This window comes from Poromitra crassiceps, assembly GCF_964638095.1.
Source record: "Poromitra crassiceps genome assembly, chromosome: 1".
NCBI classification, from domain to species: domain Eukaryota; kingdom Metazoa; phylum Chordata; class Actinopteri; order Beryciformes; family Melamphaidae; genus Poromitra; species Poromitra crassiceps.
Genome location: NC_139623.1, coordinates 17,849,404 through 17,876,658, shown reverse-complemented (window position 1 = coordinate 17,876,658; position 27,255 = coordinate 17,849,404). Strand labels below are relative to the sequence as shown.

Genomic DNA, 27,255 nt, shown 5'->3' with positions numbered 1-27,255 from the left:
GGCCGAGGCGCAGTTCAACCGACCCAGCATCTCCTTTCCCATCATCCTTCCGTAGGATTCGGGTAGGTGACATTTGCCATATGTTTCTCAGAATCCACAATCTATCTCATTCCATTTCACTAATTAACCTCCCTCCATTGCAGGTGACGCGGATGCAGGACCCATGTGATGGGAGGGGTCCCACCACTTTATCTACGTTTTTTTTCTTTAACTCATTGAGTGCCACGGACGAGTAAAGTCGTCAATTGCTTTAGTAACGTTGAGTGCCAATGACGACTAAAGTCGTCAATTGCGTTTTTTGACGGTGGGACGTGGATCAAAGCCTCTTACATCTCCTATAACAATATGGGAGCTAATGGATGTGTATAACCTATTTTACAGAACCCTTAGGTGGCGACAGTGCTCTCCAGATTACAGAAAGGCGAGGAAAAAACAGAGAAGAAGTCGTTGGGGAAACGGAAATCGCATCGCATCCGTATGCATGCATGAAGCATAACGTTAGCTGTGCCTGCAGCAGCCAATCTGCTGCCACAATTGAGCCCCTCCGTGTCCGCTGCGATAGCCCATCCGCATGATTTTGTTATTAGTTGTTATTATTCTCAACTGGAAGCATGGGAGCCGGTGACAAATACACGCGGAACGCTGTAAAAAAGCTGGATGTAGCGCACTTTTCACTGTGCACAGCAACCGCAGCAGAAAGCCCCAGAGACACTCCCATGGAGGAGGAGTGTGCAGTTGAGGGGGGGGGGGGTGGGGCACGCAGAGCAGCATACAACACTGACCCAGACAGCAGGACAGGATTGCCAAACGCAAGCTAAAATATCTGATGCCCACCAGCAGTAAATCAAGACCAGCAAGAAGCTGCAACCAGCAGCGCACGCAGGGGCCAGCGCTGCTGGTTGCAGCTAAAAAATATTATTTTGCCAAACAAAATTCTTGGTTTTCACTGTTTTATTGAAGGAAATTATTTTTGAGGTGTGACTACATCAGAAAATATTAGCTTCAGAGTCAGTGATGTGCTTGAAATGTTTAATTTCACAAAAGGCTCATTATCTCAGCTTCTAGAAAAAAAATGGCTGTTTTTGGTTAAATCAAGCTATCTTCTCCGGCTGATAACTAAAGAACGGAAAATCATATCAATAAACCTGTTTTTGCTGATGATAGAAGAGAGTCTCATCGTTCTTTTTGCGTGTTCGGTGTTTACATAGTAATATCACACAATATTCTGTGGGCCTCGAGAAATCACTGAAAACGCTCTGAAACTCTGGCACTGGGAGCGTCCGTTCTCCAAAAGTGGCTGGCACTCAATGAGTTAAGTTCACCTTGTTCCCTGTGGTTTATGTTTTTTGGTTAATAAATTCACTTGTTATTCCATAAGTTGTTGTCCTGCTCATTGTGTTTTCCACCACACCTCCACCACTGGCACACACCACGCCCTATAATAACCTGGGTTTCCTTGTTGCTTATACATGCAGGCAGTTTATTGTGCCATCTTGAATGTCCTTTGTGGCCTATTATTTCTAGCCTACCTGCTTCAACTACTGCTATCCTTGCATATCTATTTTCCCCATGCACGCCTCCAAGTTATGTTATAGGATTTCATTTTATGTTTTCATATTTGTCTGATTTTATCCAGGTCATTGGTCATTATTTGCGTCAGTTAGTTGACGTTTTCAGATAGGCTATTCTTCTGCGTGTGCTACTTTAGTGGGGGAACCTGGTGTTTCATATTTGTAATGGGCAATGCGAGCAAGGCTATTTAATTTGTTTAGCACATTACATACACATTGCAAATTAATGGTACATAATGTTATCCTACTTGGAATAGGTAGGCAGAACAGCAGGGTAATGGGATTCAGCCCGCAGTTAGTATTCTAATTGCGTTCGGGCGCCTCGTTTCCCCGCTTGTTCATTTTTAGCATTATTTATTGATGGGGGTGAGTAGGACGCCACTTCATTTGGGAGCATGTGATTATGTGGATCAATCGATTAGCCTGGCATAGATTGATTTGTTTTCAGCACCGCGATGGTGGACAGCTCCAGTTAAGATGCTTCTTAAGAGCCTTCTATTTTTTTTATTTTTCTCTTCTGTTAAGAAGGCGTTTGGGAAACACTTCTTTGGAGCCTTCTTAACTCCTTAAGAAGCTTCTTAACTCTTAACACGTTCACTGCCATTGACGAGTTGATACGTCAAAAAAAATCCAGCGGTTGACTGCCAATGACGAGTTGATACGTCAAAAAAAAAAAAAAAAAAAATTGACGGTGGGACGTTGATCTAACCCTTTTACATCTCTTATATAAATATTGAAGCCACCGAACGTGTACAACCCATTCCACCGACCCACTAAGTGGCGACAGTGCTCTCCAGACTAGAAAAAGTCGAGCCAAAACTGCAGGGGAACGCGCGATGAAACCATTCTCATACTGTAAAATGGATTGGCGAAAACGCTTTCGCTTTCGCGCTGATTGCTGGCGGTGGGGGATTGCAAATTTGCATAATAGATTATGGGTGCAACACACTTTGAAACACGCAGCATAAATAAGACCAGAATCGCAAAAGAAACCCCGTTTCTTGGGGTTTCTCAACCGAAACCCCAAGAAACGAGCGAGCCCATCCTCGCCCAGCGGCCGCCAGCAGACAGGAGCAGCAGCAGCAGCAGAAACGAGCTTGTGACACGCCCGCTGCAGCCAAGAAGAACACACACGGAGGGAGGTAGACGGGGGTTTCCTGCTGTTATGGAGGAAATTACTGTTAAAAACTATTGTTTAGATGTCTGACGTCTTACTGATGCCAAAAATGAATGGTTAAAGTGACTGTTCTATCGAATTTCACAAAAAGCTATTTATCTCAGCTTAAATTTTCAGACTCTGAAACCATGCTGTATTCAAGTGCTAATGCCTACATAACTACTAACTCTACAAACTAACTCTTTTAGACAGAGAAAGCACACATTCTATTAGTTCTTTTTTGAGATATTTTGTGTTCACAAAATCTTAGCAGAAAAGAATCCTCGGGTCTTGAAAGATGAGCCAGAATCCTCAAAAAAAACCTCTGGCAGAAGCTACCTACAGTAAAAAAAAAATGGCTGGCAGTGAATGTGTTAAGAAGCTTCTTTGTTGGGAAACTCAGCCATTATCGTTAATTGACGGTACAGCACAGAACCATGAGTATTTTGGGGAAAATGTCACTAATTTAGATCACAATGAATGACCAATGAATAAAAAGTTGTTATAGCCTACCGTAGTTTCAAAGCCCCTGCCACACGCTTGTTAAACTGCCGTGAGATTCATTTGTTTGGGGAGCATATGCGAGTCTGTACAAACCTGTACATGTAGTTGAGTTTAACATTATAAAATGATAACAAGCCCATACATCATCTTCTTTCTGTTAGGCTACTACCATAAGCAGAAATGATGTCTTACCTTCACTGTTGTGTTACAAAGTTGATGGATAGTGACTGGACTTGTAAAGGGATGAGCACACACTGTAGCCTATTTCCACAGCGCTGCGTGGCATAAAATACTATTATTTATTTATTTATTTATTAACGTTATTAGACAGCCTTCTTCTTCTTTGGTTCACTCCAGGCACTTCCTGTGGAGTCAATGAACAGAAATAGTGGACAGCGCCACTCTGCCATTTTAACCGTGTTGTGGTCACACAGTGTATCGTTTCTCTGGTGATTCAGCAGATTCAGGTGATCTGCTGCCACCTATCGTCTAATAAATATTACTGCAGCCTAATTGTTTTCATCAAAGCGGCACACCGCGGGAAAAGGCAACGTCACCTCCCCCTGGTTCTGCAGACCTCTGTAGGTGTTATTTTGATCAACAGACCTCATAACGGGGATCTATACTGTTACTGTGTCTACTAACATCATTAAAAGATCATAAAGGTAACGCTGTTTCTGGTAGTTTACTTTTAATCTATGGCTACATTGCTAGCTAGCTAGCCTGCCTTGGCAACTGGTTGTGTTGTGGTTGGGATCATCTGGTTGCCTGTGGCTGGTGTCAATCAAGGAAAATCCCGCCCCCAAAGTTATCATTTTTATCGTCTCTTTTACTCGAAATGGGACCATAATTTAGAAAACGGAGCCCAGGAAAGAATGAAAAAGACTTGAAATTGTTTATTCAGACCATAAACTCATTCGGAAAATGTTTATTTAAGATACAGACCGAGAGAGAAGTTGGCTCATTTTTCAATTGAAGCCAATGTACGTGTCGTCGCTTGGAATTAATGGAATTCCAGGATGGGCCTCAGAAATTCCCCCATTCTGTTGGTCCACTGGTTTTATCACAGACAAAGAGTATACTGAAGACAAGAGGAGACGCTCTTCTGCTTCAGTGGAACAAAGTGTCTTCGGTTGTTATCAAGGTAAGCTTTTTGGCACAAATGGTGACGTGCGTTGTTACAGCACGTGCATTATTATATGTACGTTTTCATCTAACATCAACGTGAAACAGGTAGGAAAAACTGAGTGGAGGAGGGCTTTAAATGTAACCTTTAGCATTATCATTATATTATTATAGCATTAAAATGTCTAAAAACGAGTAGACCTATCTTATATATATTCTTTATTTATGAACTTACATTATCCCAAATGTTTTTCAAAAGTGCTCAAAATGCAGAATTTTATTATATTATATCAAATAACACAGACGGTTAGTGTGCAAACTTCCCTGCTCCGAATCCCCCCGCCCCGCGGGGACTATCGGTGTGATTGTCGAGCGCACTTACAGGACTGTTACGTTACGCAACAGGTGCGCTGCGCAACCACAGTGCGCAACACTCAATCAGTCTTCCAGAACATTCGAGGAAGGAGTTGGACAGTCCGTCAGTCATTCCATCTTGTGTGTGCTGTATACTGTGCGTGAATGCAACTGTAAGTCAGTGTTTATTTCCTCACTATAATGTCACTTTCAGTTTACTTTGATGCATGTTAATTGGGAAATGACCAAACGTAGATAGATTACTGTTCAGTCCAGATATATTCATTATTAATAATAAGACTACCCGGTTGTAATGTCTGTTGTGGGTTTAGTTTGCCCCACCGAATTTGATGTCAATAGCATGCCAGGTACAATGTTACAGATGGGTGATGGGAGATAGTGATGTAAACTTTGGAGTCCTGGATCTGCCATATCAATAAATAAATAAATAAATAAGCAGATAAATACATATATATGTATCATAAAGATATGTAAAAAATAAATGTAGGCACACATTAATTAATATGAGTGACATAAATGTATATATATGTGTATTTTTCTATTTTTGTATGTTTTATATATTTATTTAATGATTTATTTGTTTATTTATACATTTATTTATTTATAAATGTATTTATTTATTTATACATTTATTTATTTATAAATTTAATTATTTATAAATTTATTTATTTATAAATTTATTTATTTATTTATTCATGGCATTTATTTATGTCTGTTTTATTTACCTCCCATTTATTTCTGTGCCTTGTATTTAGTGATGGCTCCTTTGTATTTAGTGATGCCTCCTTGCTTCCTTTCCTTTTCTGTATGCATTTCTGCCTACTCAATGCAAATTAGGGGGCTGGCCGTCATGGGCTCAAGTCTGCCTATTGGCTCGAATGCACATTGTCCTATCTGCTCCAAACTTGTCATGCATGATAAGTGTCCATGCCTGAAGATATCTGCACATCAATATCCATGGCATTTACACTCATAGCGCCACCTACTGGCAACAGGAAATGACATGTTTTACACTTAAATGAACTGCTCAGAGTGGGTTGAACACATCCACCTCGGATGTGGTCAGAAAATCCTTTACCACCCAATGCAGCTTCATTGTGACGATTATGAGTGCTCATTGACCGGCGTGGGCGTGGCGCCATGGCGAATGTTGATGTTTCGCCGTCACACAGGAAGTTGGAGTAACTTCATTGTAGATTGTCCAATCTGCTCCAAACTTGTCATGCATGATAACTGTACATGCCTGAACACATCTAGATGTCAATATCCATTTATAGTCATAGCGCCCCCTACTGGCAACTAGGGGGCACTCTGCCTATCACTCCAAATTGTCATGTAGATGTGTTCAGGCTGGGATGGTCATCAAACATGTGAATTTTGTTGCGTGTGGGACCGTGTAGGGCCGAGTTACAAACCACTTTCTGTGTTGGCAGTAGGGGGCGCTATAACTATAAATGGATATTGACATATAGATGTCTTCAGGCTGGGACAATGAGCAGTTCATGTAAGTGTAAAAGATGTAATTTCCTGTTGCCAATAGGGGGCGCTCTGCCTATAATGCTATATTGGCATGTACATGCGTGAAGTCTGGGATGGTCATCAAACATGTGAAGTTTGTTGCGGGTGTGACCACGTACGGCCGAGTTACAAACCGCTTTCTGTGTGGCCAGTAGGGGGCGCTCTGCCTATCACTCCAAATGGTCATCTAGATGTATTCAGGCTGGGATGGTCATCAAACGTGAAGTTTGGTGTGCGTGTGAGCATGTAGGGGCGAGTAACAAACCACTTTCTGTGTTGCCAGTAGGGGGCGCTATGACTATAAATGGATATTGACATATAGATGTGTACAGGCATGGACACTTATCATGCATGACACGTTTGGAGCAGATTGGACAATCTACAATTAAGTTACTCCAACTTCCTGTGTGGCCAGTAGGGAGCGCTCTGCCTATAACTCCAAATGGTCATCTAGCTGTCTTCAGGCTGGGATGCTCATCAAACGTGAAGTTTGGTGCACGTGTGAGCATGTAGGGCCAAGTTACAAACCACTTTCTTTGTTGCCAGTAGGGGGCGCTATGACTATAAATGGATATTGACATATAGATGGCTTGAGGCATGGACACTTATCATCATGACAAGTTTGGAGCAGATTGGACAATCTACAATGGAGTTACTCTAACTTCCTGTGTGGCCAGTAGGGGGCACTCTGCCTCTAACTCCAAATGGTCCTATAGATGTCTTCAGGCTGGGATGCTCATCAAACATGTGACGTTTGGTGCGCGTGTGAGCATATAGGGCCGAGTTACAAAAACCACTGTCTGTGTTGGCAGTAGGGGGCGCTATGACTATAAATGGATGTTGACATCTAGATGTCTTCAGGTATGTACACTGATCATGCATGACAAGTTTGGAGCAGATTGGACAATCTACAATGGAGTTACTCCAACTTCCTGTGTGGCCAGAAGGGGGCGCTCTGCCTATCACTCCAAATGGTCATCCAGATGTCTTCAGGCTGGGATGGTTATCAAACATGTGTATTTTGGTGCGCGGGGGACCATGTACTGCCGAGTTACAAAACGATGTATGTGTTGGCAGTAGGGGGCGCTATGACTATAAATGGATATTGACATATCAATGTCTTACTCATAATCCTCACAATGACGGTTAATCGAGAGCTTGAGGCTTTTCTGGCCACATCTGAGGTGGATGTGGTCAACCCACTATGAGCAGTTCATGTTCGTGTAAAACTTGTGTCATTTCCTTTTGCCAGTAGGTGGAGCTGTAACTATCACTGAATATTGATCTGCAGATATCTTCAGGCATGGACACTTATCATGCACGACAAGTTTGGAGCAGATAGGACAACGTTCAGTTGAGTTACAATCAACTTCATGTGTTGCCAGTAGGGGGCGCTCTGCCTATAATGCTATATTGGCATGTACATGTGTGAAGTCTGGAATGCTCATCAAACATGTGAAGTTCGTTGCGGGTGTGACCATGTACGGCCGAGTTACAAACCGCTTTCTGTGTGGCCAGTAGGGGGCGCTCTGCCTCTAACTCCAAATGGTCATCTAGATGTCTTCAGGCTGGGATGCTCATCAAACATGTGAAGTTTGGTGCACGTGTGAGCATGTAGGGCCTAGTTACAAAGCACTTTCTGTCTTGCCAGTAGGGGGCGCTATGACTACAAATGGATATTGACATCTAGATGTGTTCAGGCATGTACACTTATCATGCATGACAAGTTTGGAGCAGATTGGACAATCTACAATGAAGTTACTCCAACTTCCTGTGTGACGGCGAAACATCAACATTCGCCATGGCGCCACGCCCACGCCGGTCAATGAGCACTCATAATCGTCACAATGAAGCTGCATTGGGTGGTAAAGGATTTTCTGACCACATCCGAGGTGGATGTGTTCAACCCACTCAGCAGTTCATGTAAGTGTAAAACATGTCATTTCCTGTTGCCAGTAGGTGGCGCTATGAGTGTAAATGCCATGGATATTGATGTGCAGATATCTTCAGGCATGGACACTTATCATGCATGACAAGTTTGGAGCAGATAGGACAATGTGCATTCGAGCCAATAGGCAAAGACTTGAGCCCATGACGGCCAGCCCCCTAATTTGCATTGAGTAGGCAGAAATGCATACAGAAAAGGAAAGGAAGCAAGGAGGCATCACTAAATACAAAGGAGACATCACTAAATACAAGGCACAGAAATAAATGGGAGGTAAATAAAACAGACATAAATAAATGCCATAAATAAATAAATAAATTTATAAATAAATATATAAAACGTACAAAAATAGAAAAATACACATATATATACATTTATGTCACTCATATTAATTAATGTGTGCCTACATTTATTTTTACATATATTTATGATACATATATATGTATTTATCTGCTTATTTATTTATTTATTTATTTATTTATTGATATGGCAGATCCGGGACTCCAAAGTAAACGTGCTACTGTTGGCTTTGTGTGATCCCATTGCGTTGTCCTGTATTGCATCATTCGCCATGTTCCACGTGCTTTGGGTTTAGTAGCGGTCTATAGCGACCTCATGGGGACATTTCGAGTACTGTTCAGCAATAGCTGTTTAATTGACAGTTCCCAGCAGATGGCCCTGGTGTTTTGTTCTTTATTCCTCTGAATAAATGTGTATGTGTATGTGTATATGTATATGTATGTATATATGTTTATGTGTATATGTATGTGTATATATGTAGATATATTGTTTATTCAAGGATATATATTTTTGTTTATATCATTCCAGATAACCACACGTTAACCACACATGGATGGCTGAATGTTTATTCATACTGGACATTAAAGACGGTTAATGAAACACTTTGAATGCTGCAGTCTTTCTAACAGGAGACTTAGGCCAGACTTGTATACACCAGCAGTCATATATATATTTCACAGTTAGAGCAACTCGCTTTTTGTCGATGTCATCATCACAGAGCCAGCTGTTACTTGGATTCTCCGGGCAATTCTAGACTATTTTCTTACTTTTTCAAGTCACATGACTGTCAGTTTTTAGATATTGGTCGTTTTGAACTATCTTTTGACTGGATGAATGATACCCCTTTTCCACCGACCTAGTTTCAGGACCGGTTCTGGACCAGAGCCTAATTATGAACCAGTTCTTTGTGTTTCGACAGCCTAGACACTGGCTCTCGGCGCTGGAAACTGGTGCTTCAGTGGCTCCACTTCTGTCCTGGATCAGATTTAAGAACCGCTACGTCATAGCGTCAGGGGCTAGGGGGAGTCTAACGTGAGGCGAGCTCTGGCTTGACAATGGCGGAAAACACCGATAAACACCTTCAGTCGGCCTCTTTTAATGTCCACAAAGTGATAACACACTTTCAGCCCACGCTTCCAGTACATAAGAAACGGCGACGTCTCATCAGGACATCAACATGTAAGTTGCTTATAGGTTTTAGCCATCGTCACTGACGTAACGTAGGTAGAGACCGCTAACGCTAGTTAGCTTTGTTTAACCACAGATTGTAAACTCCACTCTTTCGTTTATTAAAACAATCTTTTTGGACATGCTCACTCTACTCTCACTAGAGCAGGGCTACCCGGCCCGTCGGACTCGGAACCCGAACCCGGCCCGACTTACGGGCCGGGTTCGGACAGAATTATTGAAGTCGCGTTCGGGCTCGGGCCGGGCTCGGTCACGTAATCAGTCACTTGTTTTTGCCTTCAAATAAAATCTATCATCAGCTCCTGAGCTAATTTACTACGTTAATGAAAGCACCTGAAGGCATCGAATGAAACACGCCCAGACATGCACTCTGCTGCTCTGCCCGGAGTCAGCTGCGTGTAGGCTCATCAGCGCTGGTGTCGCAGACACCGTGCAGTACTTCTTTCAGCGATGTGGGACTGTGTGGGCAGTGCACGGCACGCACGAATTAGGCTGTTTGGTGCTTTGCTTTGTACATTACGTATTAATCATTGACTGCTTTGAATTACGAGGACTGATTTTGGTTTGGGATTATATAGGGCTGTTTATAGGCTGGACAGACTCATTGAATTATGCGCTCGCTGCGCTCCGAGGGGGCAAAAAAAATCAGGGAGGGGGTTCGGGCCGGGCTCGGACAGATTATCAATTGACACCTGTCGGGCCGGGCCGGGCTCGGCTAATAATGTGACGGGCTCGGTCGGGTTCGGTAAGGAAAATTCAGCCCGAGCCCAGCTCTAACTCTCACCACCAACAGCTACCTAACTAGCTGGGTTAGCAAGCTACAGCACATAGCATAATCTGAATTACCAAGGTGCTGCGACTTTGGTTGCTAACGTAAGCTAGCTCTCAGCTGGCTATGTAGCGTTTACAGTAATAGTAGTCAGCTGAGCAAGTCCTAAAATGTTATGTGACAGGGGTGTAGTGGTATTAAATACAGAGGTGGGTAAACTATCCAATGTGAGTAGTTTACCCACCTTGTTTCACTCAGTCATTGATTGATACAGTTGATCTGAAAATAGGTGAATAAACTGTGTATACCCTCCATTATGCCTCTGCTTTGCTAAAGCTGGTCGAGCAAACTGGCTTAAATCCTCCCATGTCTCTGTTATATTGATCACTAATAATAAAATAGCATTAGTTACCCCGAAATGAAATTTTGTACATTTTAAAGTAAAATGTATGAATCTGATGCACTCTGAGAGCAAAAGGAAGAGGCTAATCTTCACATTAATATCTTCTTCACTGTGCTGTGGGTTTACAATGATGAAAAAAGAATTGTCTAATAAACACAGGTGCAAGCAAAACACTAATGAGGGTTTCCAAATTCCAATCATGGAAGTTTGAAGCCCTCATTAGTGTTTTGCTTGCACCTGTGTTAACCCTGCCTTTTCGACAAAAAAGACCCCGTGAGAAGGATACTGTCCCAACTCCCAGGCTATGTAAATAGCCTACAGTAAGCAACACATGTGACTAAAGTGTCTAGGCTACAATAAAACAGAACAGACAGGTTGCTGATATGAGATTAATGGCTTCTGTTCAGATATGAAACGCATGGCATGTTTGTGCCTTCCAACCATAGCATTAAAGTTAGTCAATCTTTTCTAGTAGAACAATGTACTAATAGCTTAAACTGACGTAGAACCATACTGTAACTGTAGTAGGCTACATTACTGGTTCATTTGAACAAAACATTAAAGTCCCTGGAAACCAAAATCCACAAAAACGTTCTAACTATGTTATTTAGGGTCTTATGTTAGTAATTGTGTGCCTCCGAAATTATTATACATTACTTTCAACCCAAAGCCTTAAAATCGACACTTTTCTACAAGCTTCTACAAGGTACTTCCTCATTAAAGAGAGCAGTGCGCGAGGTGCTAAAATGCAGGAGCTTATGACGTCATAAGCTCTATATAACCTTTGTACACGCGCGCAACCCGCCCTACTGTGTGTGTGTGTGCGTGTGTGTGAGTAACCTCGCGTCACCAGGCTGTGTCGAGCGCTATGCTGTTCTCTCTCTCTCTCTCTCTCTCTCTCTCTCTCTCTCTCTCTGGATGTGAGAGAGAGAGAGAGAGAGAGAGAGTGAGGAGCACACAGCACACAGAGTGGGAGACAGACACTCAGCGAGCGCTGTGGGGGCAAAGAACGGACAGAGATCTCTTCCTCTCAGAGCCGCGGAGCAACGCGCGAACACACACACACACACACACACACACTCACCCAATCTCTCTTAAATTCTCTCTCTCTCCTTCTCTCCCTCTCTCTCCGAGAGAGAGAGAGACAGAGAGAAATTTCCCTGCTGCAGACGGGACACGCCCACACAGTCCGCGGGAGAAAATACACTCTAAAAAATAATTGATTCTCATGAGTTTTGCCATGACTGTCAAACCTAAATTTATATACTTTGCGACGTTCATCATCGTTCAAATTTGGCTGGTGGCTTATTAACATAGGGTCCTGTGATGTGATGAACTCAAAATGCTAAATAATAAAGAAATATTTCTGGTTTCCAGGGACTTTAAGAATAAGAGCAGCTTATGGAATTTATAAATGTCTTTACTTTACTTTACTTTATTGGCATTTAGCAGACGCTTTTATCCAAAGCGACGTACAGAAATGATGTACAGTACAGAAATAAAAAACTGATAGAAAAACAGTACAAACCAGCAACAAACAGACAACATAAACAGCAGTAATAGACAGCAATAATAATATGAATAGACAGCAATAATAAATTAATTAAATGATTCATGCTATAATCAGGTGAGCCAAATTGTCAAGTCCAATAATCCATTGTTTAAAAACAAAGAAAAGGTGGTGCTTGAGGAAAATCAGTCAGGGGGGAGTCAGATGGGATATAAAAAGATGTGTTTTTAGTTTTTTGCGGAAAGAGGGTAGTGTTTCTGTGGTTCTGATTGCGGGGGGGAGTTCGTTCCACCATTTTGGTGCGAGGTGTGTGAACAGTTGTGAAGTGCAGCGATATGGTCCATGGAGCGGCGGAGGGGCGAGACGGCCTGCACTGGTGGAGGGGCGGAGGTAACGGTGGGGGGTTTGGAATTTGATCATGGATTGTAGATATGGAGGAGCTGTAGAGTGAACTGCCTTGAAGGTCAGTACTAAAGTCTTGAATTTGATGCGTGCTGAGATGGGTAGCCAATGAAGGTCACGGAAAAGGGGAGTGACATGGGAGAATTTTGGTTGATTAAAGATCAGGCGGGCTGCAGCGTTCTGGATTAGCTGAAGGGGATGAGTAGCGGAGGCAGGGAGACCGGCGAGGAGGACATTACAGTAATCAAGGCGAGATATGACAAGTGCTTGGACGAGAAGTTGTGTTGCGGCTAATGTTAAAAATGGGCGAATTTTACGAATATTATAGAGGGAGAACCTACAGGAACGTGCCGTTGCTGCAATGAAATTGGAGAAGGAAAGATGGTTATCAATTATTACTCCAAGGTTCTTGGCAGATGAGGAAGGGGCTACAGTGGTGTTATTGATGGAGATCGAAAGATCGGACAGAGGGCAGTCTTTACTGGGGATGAGGAGGAGTTCAGTTTTAGAGAGGTTGAGTTTCAGATGGTGAGCAGACATCCACTCACAGATGTATCTGAGGCAGGAGGAGATGCGTGATTTGATATGTGTGTCAGAGGGGGGAAATGAAATGTAAAGCTGGGTGTCATCGGCATAGGAGTGATAGGTGAAACCGTGGGATGAAATTATATGGCCAAGGGAGTGCATGTAAAGAAGGAAGAGAAATGGACCTAAGACTGAACCTTGGGGGACACCGGTGGTGAGAGTGCAGGGCTGTGAAAGAGTTTCTCGCCAGAGGACTTGGAATGTGCGGTCAGACAGGTAGGAGGAAAACCAGGATAGTGCAGTGCCAGTGATTCCCAGGTCGGAGAGGGTGGATAGGAGGATTTGATGGTTGACTGTATCAAATGCTGCGGAGAGATCGAGAAGGATGAGTACTGAAGAAAGTGATGAAGATTTGGCAGAGTGAAGGGCTTCGGTGACAGAGAGGAGGGCGGTTTCTGTGGAATGTGCCGGTTTGAAGCCAGATTGATGGGGGTCGGAAAGATTATTTCGGGTGAGGTGGGAAGAGAGTTGACTAGATACAGTTCTTTCGAGAGTTTTTGAAATAAAAGACAGGAGGGAGACGGGACGGTAATTATTAATGACAGTGGGATCGAGGGATGGTTTCTTAAGGAGTGGTTTTATTATAGCTGATTTTAGGGCAGGGGGAAAGACACCAGAGGACAGGGAGGAGTTGATAAGGGAAGTGAGAAAAAGAGAAATGTCAGGGGAGATGGACTGGAGGAGAGGGGAAGGGATGGGATCTAGGGGGCAGGAGGTGGCACGATTTGATGTTATGATTTTAAGGACTTCTACCGGTGAGAGAGGAGAGAAGGAAGAGATAACGGAAGTAGGAGGCAGTGGGTTTGGGTCAGAACAAGGAGTGGTATGAATGACTGGAGGGGGGAAGGAAGAACTGATGTCAGCTACTTTTTTAATGAAGAATGATGAGAAGTCGTCGGCAGAGAGGGAGGAAGGGGGGGGTGGGGGAGGAGGATTTAGTAGGGATTTTGCAGGGATTGGAAGCAGAAGATTGGATAATGGAAGTGAAGAAGGAGGTTTTGGCTGAGGAGACTGCAGAGGTGAAATTGGAGAGGGTGAGTTGATATATTGAGAGATCGATGGGGTCATGAGATTTTTTCCAGTTTCTTTCTGATGTTCTGAGTTCGGTGCGGTGGGTGCGGAGGGGTTCGGTGAGCCAGGGTGCAGGGGGAGAGGAACGGGCGAGTTTAGAAATGGGGGGGCAGAGGGAATCTAGGGCGGAAGAAAGAGAGGAAAAGAGCGAATTGGCGGCTACGTCTGGGGAGAGGAGAGAGAATTCTTCAACGGAGGGAAGGAGCGAGAGGGCAGCAGAGGAGAGAGAGGAGGGAGGGAGGGTTTTGAGGTTACGTCGGATGGTGATTGAGTGGGTGGATCACTGCTGTCCTTTGTAACAGCAGTGTAGAGAAATATCTGCAAATGACATCTCAAAGACAGGATGCTGTTGAGAAATATTTGAGGCTGTCTTCAATTGTGCTAAAACAACATTGGTAAGCTTTGTACAAAGAAGATACTGTTGCATTAATATTGGTATCCTATTTTATAGTTAAGTAGCCTATATTTGCACGCTATTGGTATTGTTATATATATATTTTTTTACTGGGAGTAGCCTACTCACGAGTCTTTTAGGCTGCAGTAGTGTCGTTAAGTTAAGTTAACAAGCAGCTGGGTGCCAGCCGTGGCTCTCTCTCCCTCCCCCGCTCTCCCTCTGTCTCTCGCTCTCTCTCTCTTTATCTCTCTTTCCCTCTCTATCTGCCTCGGTCTCTCGCGCTCTATCTCGCGCAAATGTGGGACATCTAAATAGTTTATTACGTAGAAATAAAATAAAAAAATAATCTGGCCAGTAGGGGTTGCACGTGCATCCGGTGCACCAACGTATAATCGCCAGTGCACTCACTTTCATGTCACCACCTGCTCTCCCTTTAGGTCGTTTTACACTACAACAGACAGCAACAGAGGCAGAAACACTGAAATTATTTAGTCTTATATTTTATTATCTTATTATTATAAACCAAACCTCAAAAATAACATGCTTTGCTCATAGTCTTCAACTAAACCCTAAATATCGCAGTATAAAACATATAAAACACATTTTAATCATATATATATATTTTTTTTAATTGACATTACATTTCCAATACAAAACAGCAGAGGGTGCCGCAGCACCACAAGCACCCCCACTTCCCGCACCCCTGGTCACCACTTGCCCACAGGCATCCAATGAGACTAAATCATCAGACTTAATCTTCTTGGAAACAAATTTTATTTTCTCCTGATTGGTCTTAGATGTGTGTCATAGTTCTGTGGAGCCCGACCAAATGTTTTTTTTTTTCTTTTTTTAGGGCTCCTTCACACCGAGGGCCCCTGGGCACCTGCCCAGGTTGCCCTATGCCTAATCCGGCCTTGCATTAGTTAATGATTAGTATCGAAGTTCCTGAGTAGAGTAGTTAATTAATACATAATGATTACTAAATGTCAGCTCATGAATATAGTAGTTAATCATTAGTTACTGATTAGTCGGTCAGTTCCATGAGTAGAGTAATTAATCATTCGTTAATGATTAATAAATGTCAATGCGTGAATATATTAGTTAATCATTAGTTAATCATTAGTTAAGGTCACATTGTGAGTATAGTAGTTAATCATTAGTTCATGATTAGTTGTTAGTTCCTTAGTAGAGTAATTACTCATTAGTTAATGGTTAGTTTGTGAGTATATAGTTAATTGTTAGTTACTCATTACTTAATTATTACCTGTCCATTAGGCACTCTTTTTGTGTACCCTATTGTAAAGTGGTGCATCATACTCAGTAGTTTATGAATACTGAATTATTACTTAATTATTATCTGTCTATTAGTTAGTCTTTTTGTGTACCCTATTGTAAAGTGGTGCATCATACTCTGTAGTTTATGAGTACTGAATCATTACCTGTCCATTTGTTACTCTTTTTGTGTACCCTAATATAAAGTGAAATATATCCTTATCAAATGAACACTCGCTCCAGGTGAGATTTGAACCCTCAGCCCCAAGATTCTTACATTGTAAGTCTGGTTCTCTACCATCTGAGCTAACCAGCCTGTTGCTACTATCGATATGTAGAGCCGGAGACCAAGTATTATAGTTTTGAAGGTATATTCCACCCAAATACTACTTTCTGTCCAAGTACTTATAGTTTTGAAGGTATATTCTGCGCTTTAAAACACAAGTACTTAGACATAAGTAGTATTTGGCTGAAACATACCTAAGTACTTGGACATGAAGTAGTATTTGGATGGAATATACCTTTAAAACTATAAGTATTTGGAGAGAAGGTAGTATTTGGGTGGAATATATCTTAAAAACTATATGTACTTGAACAGAAAGTAGTATGTGGATAGAACATACTACTTAGTCTCTGACTCTACAGACCCCTAGTATGGCTCTACCAAATAACAGGCTGGTTAGCTCAGAGAGAACCAGACTTACAATTTAACAATCTTGGGGTTCAGGGTTCAAATCTCACCTGGAGTGTGTATTTGATAAGGATATCTTTCACTTTATATTAGGGTATACAAAAAGAGTAACAAATGAACAGGTAATGATTCAGTACTCATAAACTACTGAGTATGATGCACCACTTTACAATAGGGTACACAAAAAGACTAACTAATTGACAGATAATAATTAAGTAATGATTCAGTATTCATAAACTACTGAGTATGATGCAACACTTTACAATAGGGTACACAAAAAGAGTAACTAATGGACAGGTAATAATTAAGTAATGAGTAACTAACAATTAACTATATACTCACAAACTGACGATTGACTAACCATTAACTAATGAGTAATTATTCTACTAAGGAACTAACAACTAATCATGAACTAATAATGATTAACTACTATACTCATAATGTGACCTTAACTAATGATTAACTAATGATTAACTAATATATTCACGCATTGACATGTATTAATCATTAACGAACGATTAATTACTCTACTCATGGAACTGACCGACTAATCAGTAACTAATGATTAACTACTATATTCACAAGCTGACATTTAGTAATCATTAAGTATTGATTAACTACTCTACTCAGGAACTTAGATACTAATCATTAACTAATGACTACCTACTCATTAACTATGATTAACTAGTGATTGACTAATGACAAATTATTCCTTAGCTACTCATTAAATAACTATTTAATGTTTAACTATATTATGGTTTTCATGTCGGTCACGAGCCAAATAACCCCCATGTTGAAACTACTGTATGTGGAATCTTGCTTTAACCTCACGCTAACCCTGCATGTGCCCCAAAAATGTGTGGGGCTGTGAGGAAACTGTCAAACGCCAACCCCCCGTCCCCTCCCCCATACCTGTGTTCTGCTTCTCCACCTTGGCTCCCATCAGATGCAAGTTCTCTCTCAGCACTTTTAGCTCCATCCAGACATCGGGCTCGGTGGTGGTTTTGACCTCGACCTCCCCGCTCAGTGGCCCGGCCCAAGCCCCCGGCCCGAAATAACAGCACAGCAGCAGCAGCAGCATCTGAGACACACCAATCATAATCTTCATGGTCATCATTCTCTTGACACTCACCTCGTTAAATACCCACCTGGCTCCCTCCCTCCCTCCTGGCTCCGCCCCTCTCCCCCTCCTAGCTCCACCCTTGAGAACACATCATGTGTCCTGTCCCACAGCTGGGACGTCCAACTGAAGACAAGATTCCAACTTTCTACTTTAACCAAACAATCTCAAGTATCAAAAGTACTTGGCAGACGCTGAATTGAAATACTTTGGCTGTCACTGATTTCCTGATGCTGTCAATCCATCTCAAACCAACACAAAGAATTCCTTAGTTATTGCTTTTTCACACAAGAGGGGGAAATGTTTGTGTACCTGTTGAGCAAGATAATGATGAATGTACCTCCATCATTTGTTTGTTCTGACTCTGAGTTTTGATTGTTTTTATCGTTTTAGTGAGCTTTACTTGGCTAATTTTAACCAGTTTTTACTAATTTTAACTACTGAAAACGACCTCTAATGCTCTGTGCTAATCAAGCTCTTCTGTGGACATATGGAGGCACAGAGCGAGTATACAGATAATAATATACAGTTGTATATAGGGGTGCTCCCATCTGGCTAAGCCACGATCCGATCCGATTCCAGTTTTTCTGGTAAAAGCAAGCACAATGTTACAAGTGTTATATATCATATCATTCTTATGTAGTATTTCAGGGACATGTGATCCTGAAAATGATTCAAACTGGTCTATTGACAATTCTACTCACTCAGACACCCTTGAATTTGCACACCCACATATAAAATCAACCTGTGCTTTCCCTTTAACATGGCACAGTCGAAGTATGGCATATCTGCATCCAAATTCACTTTGTAACTTTGCACAGCTGCAGTATTTGCTAGTACTGTATCGTATGACTGTTTTACAGTTCCTCCACTTGGCTCCCATCTTCACTCTTTGAGAAGCATGATATCAAAGGAGGGCACCTCTTCCATGAGGTTGAAGTGTATTGTAATGCTGTTACTGATGTTGGCTGGTAACATACAACCAAACCCAGGTCGTATTGATGGAAAATGTTTGCTCACTCCAGATGACTTTCTACAACGGAAAGGCTTAGGCTTTTTCCATTTAAATGTACGTAGCCTCATTCCTAAAATGGATATGATTAAGATATGGGCTCAAACAACAGATGCAGACTTCATGGTATTTTCTGAGACTTGGTTGAAGGAAAGCATTCCTGACAGTGAAATTGCAATGAGTTGTTATAATGTGTTTCGTTCAGACAGACAAGGTAAAGGAGGGGGTATAGCTATCTATGTCAAAACCAAATTTAGAGCAACAGTGATCAAATCTGTATCTATACCCAAACAATTTGAACTACTTGCATTAGATATTGACTTTGCTACTGACTGTCACATTGTATTGGTTGGTTGCTATAGGCCTCCATCTGCTGTTAAAGACACCTTGATGTCACTATCAACTCTACTGTCAGACTTAAAAAATAAAGACATGATTTTAATTGGAGACCTAAATTGGGATTGGCTGTCACCTGCTGCTGCTGATGTAAAGAATTACTGTGACTCACTCTAGGGGAGAGCAGAGCAAGGAACTAACCATTCTACACTAAACCGGATATTAGTGTGATGGGTATATACTGTGTACCACTCTCATAACGTGTGTATCACTTAGGGTGTCGAGTCATAGTTTATTTTTTTATTTGTCTTTATTGAATGTTCCAAAACTGCATGTTTAATTAAGAATAGGCTAATGATTATTTCCGCTCACCACTTATTTAATGTGGTTACTTTACTTTGTGGTCACTTTATGTATTTGTCCAATGGGTCCAATGGCATTGCTCTCTGTCAGAACTTGCTTGGATGTCCTGATGTTGGTTTGTCTGCGACAAGTTATATCATATCTACTAGCCTCTTCATTTTGTTCTCAGAGTGCACCAGATTAATGCATTTTACTTTAAAATTTAAAAAATGTCTTTGTCTAGGGGGACCACAGCCCCCCTAGATACCCCCCAGTCAGAGTCCTATTACCTTCTTGGTGGTGCAACCCCTGTTTGGAAAGCCTAGAATCGCCTATGATTGTATTATTTGACATACTTAGTTTTGTGCAGAAATCCATTTCTACCTGTATGTAACAGTGAAACTATATAAATATAATAATTCTTCTACATTCTCTAATTGTGTTAACTTCTTGTAAGTGAAATAGGCTAATGCTGACATCTCTGGAAAGGAGACAAACCAGAGGCAGAACATGGCAGGGAATTGTGTGAATACTCCACCCAGGGCAGCTGGCTACTCCAGGTTGTGGGGTTAGTGGATGCCAAACAGCGAAGAGTGGTCTCCAGGTCCTGGTTGAGCCGCTCGGTCTGGCCATTGGACTGAGGGTGATAACCTGAGGACAGGCTGACAGAGGCGTTAAGCAGATAACAAAATGCCTTCCAAAAACGAGAAGTAAACTGGGGACCCCTATCTGAGACAATATCCTGTGGCAGGCCATGTAGTCGAAACACATGTGTGACCATGAGTTGAGCCGTCTTGGCAGCTTAGGGTTGGGCACAAAGTGGGCAGCTTTGGAAAACCGGTCTATAATGGTGAGTATAGCAGTGTTCCCACTGGAGGGAGGCAAGCCTGTAACAAAGTCTATGGAGATATGAGACCAGGGACGTTTAGGAATAGACAGGGGATGAAGGAGGCCGGAAGGTTTCTGTGTAGGGACCTTGTTCTGAGCACAGGTAGCACAGGCGGCAACAAAAGAGCGGACATCCACCCTCATGGTAGGCCACCAAAAACGTTGTCGGACGAGAGACAGAGTGCGCTGAGCTCCCGGATGACATGCCAGGTTGGAGGAGTGCCCCCACTGGAGAACCCCTGACCAGGCAGACAAGGGGATGAACAGACGATTTGGAGGCCCCCCGGTGGGCCCCGGATCCAGTCGCAACGCCTCCTGGACCACCGACTCAATAGCCCAGGACACAAGGGACACGATACAGGCACTGGGCACAATGGGCTCAGGATCCCTCTCAGAAGACCCAAACTGGTGAGAGAGGGCATCGGGCTTCATGTTCTTCGAACCTGGATGATAAGACAGAGTGAACTGAAACCGATCAAAAAACAATGCCCACCTGGCTTGTCTAGAGTTAAGTCTTTTGGCTGACCGGATATATGTGAGATTCTTGTGGTCCATCCAGATGAGAAATGGATGAGCCGCCCTCTCCAGCCAGTGTCTCCATTCATCCAATGCCAGCACCACGGCCAACAACTCCCGGTTCCCAACATCATAGTTTCGCTCAGCAATTACCAAATGTTTTGCATGAAAGTGGAGGCAAACTAATTTGCACTCCGTGCAACACTGTCGTGGAGGAACACAAACGGAAATCGTCACTGGACAGCCACTTTGCTAGGGCGAAGCATTTGACACACACACACACACACACACACACACACACACACACACACACACACACACACACACACACACAGGTGGCATATTTAGCTTAGGGTCTAGTTGTTTGAATATTTAACAAGGAACAAGGAAGTGTGTGGCATATGTAGCTTAGGGTCTAGTTGTTTGAATATTTAACAATGAACAATGAACAATGAACAATGAACAAGGAACAAGGAACAAGGAACAAGGAACAAGGAAGGGATGAGGAGGACAGGGAAGGCATGAAGGTGATGTATGATTGGGTATCAAAATAAGTCATACAAATTGTTACGATGAAAACTGGGACAGCAAAGAAATAGAAATAAAGGAAGAACTTGAGAAATGGGGTAATAAATTAAATAACTATAAAACTAGAATATTAATAATAAAAATGTTTGTTTTATCCAAATTATTGTTTTTAGCAACCGTTTTCCCCCCCAAAGCCCAGACACTAAAGAAAATTGGTAAATCTATAGTGAACTTTATATGGGGAACCACCAGGGAGGTCACACAAAGGCAGTTACTCTATAAGAGTAAAAAGGAGGGAGGCCTTGGGGCTGTTGATCTGGGGTTAAAATTAAACATCGCTTTTTGTAAGAACGTTGCATCAGCCATAGAGCGAAAGGCCATGTGGATAGGTGAGGCTCTGAGCTGGACCAAAAAAATAGGACGAGCAAGGAGCTCAGTTCCATATTATAAACTTTTGTACGGTGACTTTGTGAACAAGTTTGCACACATGAATATTGCTTGGAATGAAATGTAAGGTCCAGCAAATATATATATGTAAAATTGTGTAATGACTTGTATGGTGATGTTTTCCCCTACAAACATTTAGATGAAGCAAGCTCTCAGGTCTGTATTAAAAATATATTTAGTAAGTGTCTCTCAGAAAACAAGAGAGACATCATGTGGCTGGTCTCGGTTGGCAGACTAGCAGTCCGAGCAGTCGTCAAGTGGAGCTGCTTTGTTAAAACCAAAGAGTGTCCTATGGACGACTGCAAGGAGGATGAGACTATAACATCTGCTCATAAAATGTGAGCGATCTAAATATGTTTGGGGGAAAATGGTTAGTATTTGGCTTAATGTTGCTGTGATGTATGGTGTTTTTAATGAAACAATGCCAGGGTCACACCAGGACTTTTTCTGGACAGTTGTTTGTGTTTCTATTCTATCTCAGGAGCATATGGGTTCGACAGAGGTCTGGTGTGTGGTGGCAGCATGTCATCACAACCTGGGGAGATGGAGAATGGCTAAGAAATGTCCGTATGAGGAACACCACATTCTTGAAGCTGTCTGACATCCTTCGGCCACATCTCAAAAGAGATGGAACCAGGTGGAGAAGTCCAGTGCCTGTGGAACAACGTGCATGTGTGGCCATATGCATCTGGAGATTGGCCACCAATGTGGAGTATAGGTCCATTTCCCATTTATTTGGTATTGGTCTATCAACAGCTTGGTCTATCACCAGCCATGTTGCCTCTGGAATTGTGGACAAGTTGCTCTCCATCTACATCAAAACACCATCTGCTCATGAATTTAAGATCGCCATGCAAGGTTTCCGTGACCGTTGGGGTTTCCCCGCAATGTGGAGGTGCAATTGATCGGATATTGGAATATCCCCACAATTGGAATATTGAATATTGGAATTTTAGCTCCAGACACCCCCGCAGAGTATTTCAACCCTAAGGGGTTCTACTCTGTCATTCTGCAAGGTGTGGTAGACCATCGACTCAGGTTCTGGGACATGAATGTGGGTCGGCCAGGCAGAGTGCATGACGCTAGAGTGTTTGGGAATTCCAGCGTTTAGGACAGGGGTCAGAGTGGCACACTGTTCCCCAATCTCACCGAGAGGATTGTGGGTGTAGATGTGCCGGTGGTGGTGTTAGGCCATGCTGCCTACCTGCTCCTCACATGGTTGATGAAACCATACCCTGAAAGCCATGCAACTCCTGAACAGAAAACCTTGAACTGCCAGGTCAGCAGGGCACGGATGTCAGTGCAGAGGGCATTTGGTCGTCTCAAGGGAAGATGACAGTGTTTGATGAAAAGATAAGACTGCCACCTGGAAAACACTGACACCACCATAACAGCCTGCTGCATTACTTCACTTCTGTGAAGTCAACTATGAGGAACTCGATGAAGATGTTTCCTGTTCACAGAGACAATGAGGCGGCTGAATGGAATCCCCTTTTGGCAAACACACAAGAGATGCATTGTGCTCTTATCTCTCCTTGCCCAATTCACTTTTCTTACGAACAACAGGTTGTCAAACGATGTGATGAGTTAAGATCTCTGGGCCAGCTGTGTGTGTGTGTGTGTGTGTGTGTGTGTGTGTGTGTGTGTGTGTCTGTGTGCGTACGCACCTGTGCGTGCATGCATTGTGACATTGTGCGTGCATGCTGCTGCTGTCTCTCTCTTCTCTCTCATCAGACAGGTAGAGATTGAGTGAGTTGCTATGGTTACGGGGAGGGCACGCTCTGTGCTTCTCCGCACTTCAAGCTGAAGTCAAACGAAACTCGTCATAATAGTTGTCAAACTAGGCGAGAAAAGAATTCATCCAAACTCAGCGAATGCGAGCGACACTCAAAGCAAACGTTCACCTTGGCTGCAGGGCCAAAACAAGGAAGAAGCAGGTCAGCACTCCACCATGTCCTTTCACTATGTCACCTGGGACAGAGACAGTGATGTATAAAGTACTTAAGTATTAATACTTAGTTACATTACACCACTGGACAGAGAGCACACAGTCACCTGGGACAGAGACAGTGGTGTATAAAGTACTTAAGTATTAATACTTAGTTACATTACACCACTGGAGAGAGAGCACACAGTCACATGGGACAGAGACAGTGGTGTATAAAGTACTTAAGTATTAATACTTAGTTACATTACACCACTGGACAGAGAGCACACAGTCACCTGGGACAGAGACAGTGGTGTATAAAGTACTTAAGTATTAATACTTAGTTACATTACACCACTGGACATAGAGCACAACGGACATTTCAGCGTCAAGCCTTCATCAGCCACCTGGGACAGAGAGCACACAGTCACATGGGACAGAGACAGTGGTGTATAAAGTACTTAACACATTGACTGCCAGCCGTTTTTTTCTTGCTGTAGGTAACTTCTGCCAAGCCGTTTTTTGAGGATTGTGGCTCATTTTACAAGAGCCGAGGATTATTTTCTGCTTGGAGTTTGTGAACATACAATATCTCAAAAGTACTAATAGAATGTGTACTTTCTCTGTCTAAAAGAGTTAGTTTGTAGAGTTAGTAGTTATGTAAGCATTAGCAGTTGAATACAGCATGGTTTTAGCGTCAGAAAAAATATTCAGAGATAAACGGCTTTTTGTGAAATTCGATAGAACTGTCACTTTAACCATTCATTTTTGGCATCAGTAAGACCTAAACAATAGTTTTGAACAGTAATTTCCTCCATAACAGCAGTAAACTTCCCTCTGCTCAACTCCTCCCTCCTGTGGGCGTTCTTTTTGGCTGCAGCGCCATGTCACAAGCACTTTCCTACCTTTGCAAATGCACTTTCTCATACTCTCGACCTCTCAAATAAATTTCTGAATAGAAATTAAATTACTCTAAATTATAGCGAAAAAGAAACAAAAAAGAATGGGTTGAAAATCCCATTCTAAAAGCCTTTTAGAATGGGATTTGTTTCCAATTTGGTGTCGGACTAGGGGGCAGTCCCCGCTTGTCACCAGTTTGCTTTGCTGCTGCTGTGCGGGTGTGAGCCTGTCTGTGCGGCCGCTCTTTGAGGAAGTCTGGTTAGACTCGCTGTCTTCTTGGAGTTTTGGTTGAGGGCTTTGATGAAGCTTTTGCGATTCTGGTCATATTTATGCTGCGTGTTTCAAAGTGTGTCCCACCCGCAATCCACTATGCAAATCTGCAATCCCGCACCGCCAGCAATCAGCGCGAAATGAAAGCGCCTTCGCCAATCCACCTTCATGAGAATGGCTTCAGTCACACTGCTTTTTGCTTGCCTTCCTCTAGTCAGGAAAGCACTGTCACCACTTAGTGGGTCGGTGGAATGGGTTGTACACGTTGTACACGTCCAATACCTATATAAGAGATGTAAAAGGGTTCGATGCACATCCCACCGTCAAAAAAAAAAAATCGATGCCAAGAACGTGTTTACACGTTGTTGGCAGTCAACAGCTGGATTCTGAAAACGTGTTTACACGTTGTTGGCAGTGAATGTGTTAAGTATTAATACTTAGTTACATTCCTCCACTGGACAGAGAGCACACAGTCACATGGGACAGAGACAGTGGTGTATAAAGTACTTAAGTATTAATACTTAGTTACATTACACCATTGGACAGAGAGCACAACGGACGTTTCAGTGTGCGTGCGTGCGCGCGCGTGCGTGCGTGCGCGTGCGTGTGTGTGTGTGTGTGTGCGTGTGTGTGTGTGTGTGTAACAGAGCGAGGGCTATACTTGGCCCGCGGCCCCCAAATTGGTCAGCCATGGTCTTGTGCATATGAACATTGGTCTGCCCCCTCCATGATAAACACTGTTGACTTGAGGTCACCGCATGATTTTCACTCACATGATGGTTTGCCGGCAAGGTAAAGTGCTGAAATAGTTTGGATTATAGTGGTAATGGCCCTCCCTGGGGAAATAAATCTTAAATAATAATACTAAACTACTACTAGTACTAATAATAATAATAATAATAATAATAATAATGACGATAATAAAAATAGGAACCAATTGTCCTGATGTGGAAAACGCCACCCGTCACAAACTATTTCATCATAATTGCTGTTTCATCTGAACCTGATAAGCCTGTTAGATGATGCCGATCACATACTTGGCAGAAGATCAATTAAAATAACCTCACTGGCACTGATGTTCTGATGGAGTCACTCATCTCAAACTAACACAAACAATTCCTTAGTAATTGTTGTTTCACTCAAACCTGAGTGTGTATTGTTTCTGTTGAACAAACGAACACTGTTGAACACTATTGCTCTTGAATGTGCTCTCAGGCCAATTGTCTGAGGGGCGTGGTTATGTCGTGTGTGCTTCATTCAATAAATGGCCGCTTGCCCCTGCACCGTCAGTGTGAGCATGCCGGTCAAACCAAACCGATGGCTACCTGTGTTTCCTCCGTGCTAGACTAATCCACGGCGCTCCAGCCCTAGAGATGGCAGCTTCAACAGGTTATGGGCCCAGAAGGGATTTTGGGAGTCGATGGAATCGTTTATGTTTTGACGGAGATGAAAAGAACTACGAATTGTGGGAAACCAAGTTCCTGGCACACCTGCGACTGATGAGCCTGAAGAGCACCATACTGGGACTGGGTGCGGCTCCTGCAGACGCAGACGAAGTTGCAGAGGACGCGGAGAAAAATGAGGAGGCCTACGCAGAACTAATTCAGTTGTTGGACCACAAAAGCCTATCGCTTGTGATGCGAGATGGGGCAGATGACGGCAGGAAGGCGCTGAAGATCCTGCGGGAACACTACGCAGGTAAGGGGAAGCCGCGAGTGATCAGCTTGTACACAGAGCTGACTTCTCTCCAGAAAGCCGTGAATGAGAGCGTCACTGACTATGTTATTCGTGCGGAGACGGCTATCACAGCACTGAGAAATGCTGGAGAGATTTTAAGCGATGGCTTGTTGACCGCAATGATCCTGAAGGGCCTACCAGACTCGTTTAAGCCATTTTCCATTCACATTACACAGAGTGATGATACTCTAACCTTCGCCGAGTTCAAAACAAAGCTACGGAGCTATGAGAGCACCGAAAAGTTCCGTGCTGCTGGCTCCGATGACGACAGCGTGATGAGAGTGCGTTTAACATTCAGGTGCATGATAGACTGTTTTACCTCAGTACTGTGTGGCGTTTAACATTCAGGTGCATGATAGACTGTTTTACCTCAGTACTGCCACAGATGATGTTGATGATGTTGATGGGTGTCATCGGCAGAGATGGGAAAAGTACTGACATTCTGTACTTGAG

At 42.9% G+C, this 27,255-nt stretch overlaps 1 protein-coding gene across 1 annotated transcript in view; it reads right to left on the bottom strand.

The window, feature by feature from the left end:
* tmem132e (transmembrane protein 132E) overlaps nt 1-27,255 on the bottom strand; it is a gene marked incomplete at both ends in the record, with an annotated part of 750,910 nt that overhangs the window by 87,951 nt on the left and 635,704 nt on the right. The gene's annotated exons all lie outside the window — the stretch shown is intronic.